Raw genomic sequence first — 7,658 nt, 5'->3', positions numbered from 1 at the left:
GCCCGTTTTTGCATACGAGTGTAAGCATGCATGGTCTGTATTAAAAGTTACCAACCGTTTCTGTCATATTTCTTGGTGTGGAAGAGTGTCATTCGTTGTGGATTTGTTACGGTGCCATTCCTGAGCCTAGTTGACATTGGCAAGGCCAATAGAGGCCTTAGACTGCTCGAACCCGCTAAATGCTGCTTGCAGCTTTAATTATTATTATACTTCTTCCCTAGAACTGATACTGCAGCCCAAACCGTAAGGCCGACAGAGCTGAGACTCGGTCAGATGGTAGTAGTCCTTGTCGCTACTCAGATACACGGAGCCAGCCAAATCGACCCATAGGTGGCGCTACAGCGATAAAAAACACGTTTACGCTTGTTACTCCTAAACCGTTTGTCGCACACCCAAGTGTTTTATATCAGAGTAATCACTGGCTCAAAACTTAAAAAACGTATATCTCCGATATCATTTCCGGTATGCAAATTTTTTCGCTAATTAGCATTTTATGAAAAAAATAAAAAATGAACTAGTCCCTGGATTTTTGCCCTATCGGAACCAAACCAACGCTGATGAGTTCTGTGGAGTGTGAATATGAATAATTATTAAAAAAAAGTTGAAATTTTCATCCCCCATCGCTAGAGGGCGCAAAAATGTCCAAAACGGAAGTAACATATTGAACTAAAATGGCCATAACTCCTGAACTGTTTGAGATATCTTCATGGGGCTTGGAACATATGTGTAGACCCTCAATCCGGGGTCAAGGTAAAAAAAATGCTGCGTTTGGCCACTAGGTGGCGCTATAATTTGAATGAGCTAGAAAATGGCCATAACTACGCAACAGTTTGCCCGATTGACTTATTATTTGGTATGGTGTGTCTTTGTCTCATTCTACATGAATATCTAAAAGGACATTGGCGTATCTTAAAAAACATGGCCGCCATTGGCCAATGAAGTTTGAGCACTTATTAGACCGGGTTAACGGAGGCCGAACAAAACGACGCTCGCTGGGCTTATTCGTCTCATGGTCTTTAAGGTCTGTAAGAAATGTGAACTCATTCGGCCACCGGGGGGCGAAATAACGCTTTAGGAGTGCTTAAACAATTGTGTATCACGTGACATTTGACATATACAGAAACTATTGGTATCATATGATAGTACTCTTCATTCTGAGCAACTTTGCCTCTGGAACAACTTCTATCGATCGAACGGTTCGTGAGTTATTGCTGATGATGTCAAAAACCTACTTTCGCGAACTAGTCGCTGGATTTTCGACCGATCGGAACCAAAACAATGCAGATGACTTCTTTGGGAAGTGTTTGTAAATAATTATTGAAAAAAAGTTAAAATTTCCTTTCACGGTCGCTTAGGGGCGCCAAAATAAAAAATGGGTGGAGCCTATCACATTTAAATGGCCATAAATCCAGAACAGCTAAACATATTATCATATGCCTCGGGAAATATATGTAGACCATCACTCCGAGGTCACATACAAAATAACGTGGCGTTTGGACACTAGGTGGCGCTATAATAGTAAAAATGGCTAAATGTACATGTCTTTTGGTGGCCTAGACAACGGTGTGTCACGTGACATTTGACTAATACACAAACTATTGATATCAAACGATAGATCTCCTCATTCATAACAACTTTGCCTCTTGAACCATTGATGTCTATCAAATGGTTTGTGAGTTATTGGTGATGATGTAAAAAACCTACTTTTGCAAACTTGTTCAAGGATTTTCAAGCAACTTCAAAATTTCCACCACAGTACATTTCTCTGGACTCTCTAGGTCAATAATCATCAAAAACATGTTGAGTTTTTTTTGTTTTGTGACCATAACAGGGTCCTTTATTATATTAGCGTGAAACGAGTACGGTGAAGGTCGCTACTCCTTAATAATTAATCCAACTGACTTGCCATTAAGTACTATTATACATATTATGACACAAAACAAGCATGCAACATGTGATCCTTATCGGAAGAGGCATGCCTTCACAACAGTCAAAAAGGTGAAATATCATACATTTAAAATTACTATTTTAAACTTGTCTTTAATAAGTACATCATTTGCTAGTCAAATTGCTAATCAGCCAGTCACATAGCATAAACTCAATCCATTTTGGCTTCTAGACGTGGTAAACACACTTGCTGAAGTTCAAACCGAGCATCAAAATGGAGAAACAATTGGATATATGGTATGGGATATATTAGATAACACATACCACCTGAGGATTGTTGCCAACCATGTCCATGTTTTGATGGCTACTTCCAGCAGTAAAAAATGGACCATGTCAGAAAGCTCAAATGATCTCAAACTGGTTTCTTAAACATGATAATGAGCTCACTGTACTCCAATGGCCTTCAGAGTCACCAGACTCAACCAAATAAGCATCACTTAAATGGCAAGGTCTTCTGGAATATTGTTGCAGACCATGAATGTGAATCAATTATCTATTTAAATTGGTCGTATTTTTTTTTATCAATTCTTCAAAACACAAAATAAGCTATTTTGAAGAATGTGCATTGTATTAAAAAAAGACCTATATATGTGCAATAGAATGTTTTAGAGACACAGGAGTTGCTTTGTTTTGCTAATGGCTTCATTCTTTATCAATTGACAGCTGCCAAGCCACGCCCTTAGCAACCAAACAGATTATTTTTTGCAATCGTCTAGCCAGACCTACATCTCTGCAGTAGAATATTATAAAGACACGGGGCTTGGTTCGTTTGGCTTGTGGTTTGATGTGTTATTAATTGACAGGTATTAATTGACACCCATGGCAACCGAACAGGTTAGCTTAGCAACCGTTTAGCAAGATCTCTATCTCTGCAACAAATCATCATAGAGACATGAGAAATGGTTTATTGCACTCGTCCCTTAGGTATTATCGGTTTACGCCCGTTTTTGCATACGAGTGTACGCATGCATGGTCTGTATTAAAAGTTACCAACCGTTTCTGTCATATTTCTTGGTGTGGAAGAGTGTCATTCGTTGTGGATTTGTTACGGTGCCATTCCTGAGCCTAGTTGACAATGGCAAGGCCAATAGAGGCCTTAGACTGCTCGAACCCGCTAAATGCTGCTTGCAGCTTTAATTATTAGGGTTTCGAGCACGAAGTGCTGAAAACCTATTGTTTTTGTAAGGATTTTTATTAGGGTTTCGAGCACGAAGTGCTGAAAACCTATTGTTTTTGTAAGGATTTTTATTAGGGTTTCGAGCACGAAGTGCTGAAAACCTATTGTTTTTGTAAGGATTTTTAGGGTTTCGAGCACGAAGTGCTGAAAACCTATTGTTTTTGTAAGGATTTTTATTATTATTATTATTTTTCCGCCATAAAACCGGTCGCCCAGCCCAAACCGTAAGTCGTAGAAACTCGACACTTGGTCATTTGGTTGTATCTGTGCAGGCTACTCAAATACAGTGACCCAGCCAAATCGGCCCATAGGTGGCGCTACAGCGATGAAAAGCGTGTTTGCGCACGTTAACGCTCGTTACTCCTAAACCGTTTGTCGCACACCCAAGTGTTTTATATCATTGTAATCATTGGCTCAAAACCTAAAAAACGTATATCCCCGATTTCATTTCCGGTATGCAAATTTTCCCGCTAATTTGCATTTTAGGAAAAAAAAAAAAAATGAACTAGTCCCTGGATTTTTGCCCGATCGGAACCAAACCAACGCTGATAAATTCTGTGGAGTGTGAATGTAAATATTCATTGAAAAAAAGTTGAAATTTCGATTCAGGGTCGCTAGGGGGCATCAAAACGTCAAACCCGGAAGTAGCCTATTTCATTAAAATGGCTATACCTAGAGAACGGTTTGAGATATCTTCACGGGGCTTAGACCATATGTGTAGACCCTCAGTCTGGGGTCACAATAAAAAAAACTCGGTGTTTGGCCACTAGGTGGCGCTATAATAGCAAAGAACTCGAAAAGGGCTATAACTAAGCAACCGTTTGCCCGATCGACGAATTATTTGGTATGGTGTGTCTTTGTGTCATGAACCTTGACTGTATAAAAGGACTTTGGCGTATCTCAAAAAACAAGTCTGCCATCGGTCAATTAAATGTGAGCACTCATTATACCGGGTAAACGGAGGCCGATCAAAACGACACTCGCTGGGCTTATTCGTCTCACGGTCTTTAAGGTCTGTAAGAAATGTGAACTCATTTGGCCACCGGGGGGCGAAATAGCGCTTTTGGAGTGCATAAACAATTCTGTATCACGTGACATTTGACATATACAGAAACTATTGGTATCATAAGATTGCTCTTCTCATTCTGAACAACTTTGCCTCTGGACATGCTTCTGTCGATCAAACGGTTCGTGAGTTATCGCTGATGATGTCAAAAACCTACTTTCGCGAACTAGTTCCTGGTTTTTCAACCGATCGGAACCAAACCAATGCAGATGACTTCTGTGGAGTGTGAATGTAAATAATCATTGAAAAAAAGTTGAAATTTCTTTTCACCGTTGCTTAGGGACGCCAAAACTTAAAATGGGCAGATCCTATCACATTAAAATGGCCATAAATCCAGAAGGGCTTAACATATCATCATGGGGCTCAGTTGATATGTGTAGACCATCACTCCGAGGTCACGTAAAAAAAGGAGGTAGCGTTTGGACACTAGGTGGCGCTAAAACAGTAAAAATGGCAAAATTGACGTGTATCTCATATCTTAAACAATTGTGTATCACATGACATTTGACACTTACACAAACTAATGATATCATTTAATAGTCCTCCTCTTCATTCTGAACAACTTTGCCTCTTGATCCATTGATGTCACACAAACGGTTCACGAGTTATCGGTGATGGTGTTTAAAACTGACTTTTGCTAACTAATTCTTTGATTTTTTTAAGCAATTTCTAAATTCTCTATTGCAGGTACATTATAATTGATCATAAAGATTATGAAATGACCATGCCAGTAAACATTCATAACATTTAGTTTGATAATTATTCAAGGGAATGTATTCAATTATACAACACATCTCTTAGATGGTGTGTGACTATGTTCCACATTATAAATCTGGTGGCGAAATGGCCAGGCTCTGTTCACGACTCAAGTATCGGAGAGTTATGCACATTATTTGGACGTGGCAAGTCAAATAGTCTTTACAAACTAACTGGATTACTAATTTTGGGCCTAACAGAACTGCATTTTTCTATTATATAGGTGACTATGATGGAATCCTGCTAGGGGATAAAGGCTATGCCTGCAGGCAGTATTTTATGATACCATTACCTGACACCAACCAACTTTGAATTAGTTTATTTTGTTGTTTGATTGAGAGAAAACAACTAGTCATGAGTGTGTAAGCATGCAACGCTTCTTTGAGCTGATACTGATAATTTCTATAATTTTTCTGTGTTGGTGGGAGTTTGATCCGTCGTGGGTTCGTTGGGGTCTGACCCCTTACACTGTTCGTGGATGCACTGCTCCATTGACTGGCATAAATACTCGAAACCCGCTTAAAGGCTGCTTGCAGCTTTAATTAGGGTTCGAGCCCGAAGGGCTAGAAACCTATTGTATTTGTTGGTTTTATTATTATTATTATACTTCTTCCCTAGAACTGATACTGCAGCCCAAACCGTAAGGCCGACAGAGCTGAGACTCGGTCAGATGGTAGTAGTCCTTGTCGCTACTCAGATACACGGAGCCAGCCAAATCGACCCATAGGTGGCGCTACAGCGATAAAAAACGCGTTTACGCTTGTTACTCCTAAACCGTTTGTCGCACACCCAAGTGTTTTATATCAGAGTAATCACTGGCTCAAAACTTAAAAAACGTATATCTCCGATTTCATTTCCGGTATGCAAATTTTTTCGCTAATTAGCATTTTATGAAAAAAATTAAAAATGAACTAGTCCCTGGATTTTTGCCCTATCGGAACCAAACCAACGCTGATGAGTTCTGTGGAGTGTGAATATGAATAATTATTAAAAAAAAGTTGAAATTTTCATCCCCCATCGCTAGAGGGCGCAAAAATGTCCAAAACGGAAGTAACATATTGAACTAAAATGGCCATAACTCCTGAACTGTTTGAGATATCTTCATGGGGCTTGGAACATATGTGTAAACCCTCAATCCGGGGTCAAGGTAAAAAAAATGCTGCGTTTGGCCACTAGGTGGCGCTATAATTTGAATGAGCTAGAAAATGGCCATAACTACGCAACAGTTTGTCCGATTGACTTATTATTTGGTATGGTGTGTCTTTGTCTCATTCTACATGAATATCTAAAAGGACATTGGCGTATCTTAAAAAACATGGCCGCCATTGGCCAATGAAGTTTGAGCACTTATTAGACCGGGTTAACGGAGGCCGAACAAAACGTCGCTCGCTGGGCTTATTCGTCTCATGGTCTTTAAGGTCTGTAAGAAATGTGAACTCATTCGGCCACCGGGGGGCGAAATAACGCTTTAGGAGTGCTTAAACAATTGTGTATCACGTGACATTTGACATATACAGAAACTATTGGTATCATATGATAGTACTCTTCATTCTGAGCAACTTTGCCTCTGGAACAACTTCTATCGATCGAACGGTTCGTGAGTTATTGCTGATGATGTCAAAAACCTACTTTCGCGAACTAGTCGTTGGATTTTCGACCGATCGGAACCAAAACAATGCAGATGACTTCTTTGGGAAGTGTTTGTAAATAATTATTGAAAAAAAGTTAAAATTTCCTTTCACGGTCGCTTAGGGGCGCCAAAATAAAAAAATGGTTGGAGCCTATCACATTTAAATGGCCATAAATCCAGAAAAGCTAAACATATCATCATATGCCTCGGGAAATATATGTAGACCATCACTCCGAGGTCACATACAAAATAACGTGGCGTTTGGACACTAGGTGGCGCTATAATAGTAAAAATGGCTAAATGTACATGTCTTTTGGTGGCCTAGACAACGGTGTGTCACGTGACATTTGACTAATACACAAACTATTGATATCAAACGATAGATCTCCTCATTCATAACAACTTTGCCTCTTGAACCATTGATGTCTATCAAATGGTTTGTGAGTTATTGGTGATGATGTAAAAAACCTACTTTTGCAAACTTGTTCAAGGATTTTCAAGCAATTTCAAAATTTCCACCACAGTACATTTCTCTGGACTCTCTAGGTCAATAATCATCAAAAACATGTTGAGTTTTTTTTGTTTTGTGACCATAACAGGGTCCTTTATTATATTAGCGTGAAACGAGTACGGTGAAGGTCGCTACTCCTTAATAATTAATCCAACTGACTTGCCATTAAGTAGTATTATACATATTATGACACAAAACAAGCATGCAACATGTGATCCTTATCGGAAGAGGCATGCCTTCACAACAGTCAAAAAGGTGAAATATCATACATTTAAAATTACTATTTTAAACTTGTCTTTAATAAATACATCATTTGCTAATCAAATTGCTAATCAGCCAGTCACATAGCATAAACTCAATCCATTTTGGCTTCTAGACGTGGTAAACACACTTGCTGAAGTTCAAACCGAGCATCAAAATGGAGAAACAATTGGATATATGGTATGGGATATATTAGATAACACATACCACCTGAGGATTGTTGCCAACCATGTCCATGTTTTGATGGCTACTTCCAGCAGTAAAAAATGGACCATGTCAGAAAGCTCAAATGATCTCAAACTGGTTTCTT

This window comes from Triplophysa dalaica, chromosome 6 (genome assembly GCF_015846415.1).
Source record: "Triplophysa dalaica isolate WHDGS20190420 chromosome 6, ASM1584641v1, whole genome shotgun sequence".
In the NCBI taxonomy this organism is placed as follows: Eukaryota; Metazoa; Chordata; class Actinopteri; order Cypriniformes; family Nemacheilidae; genus Triplophysa; species Triplophysa dalaica.
This window is presented reverse-complemented; position numbering follows the sequence as displayed.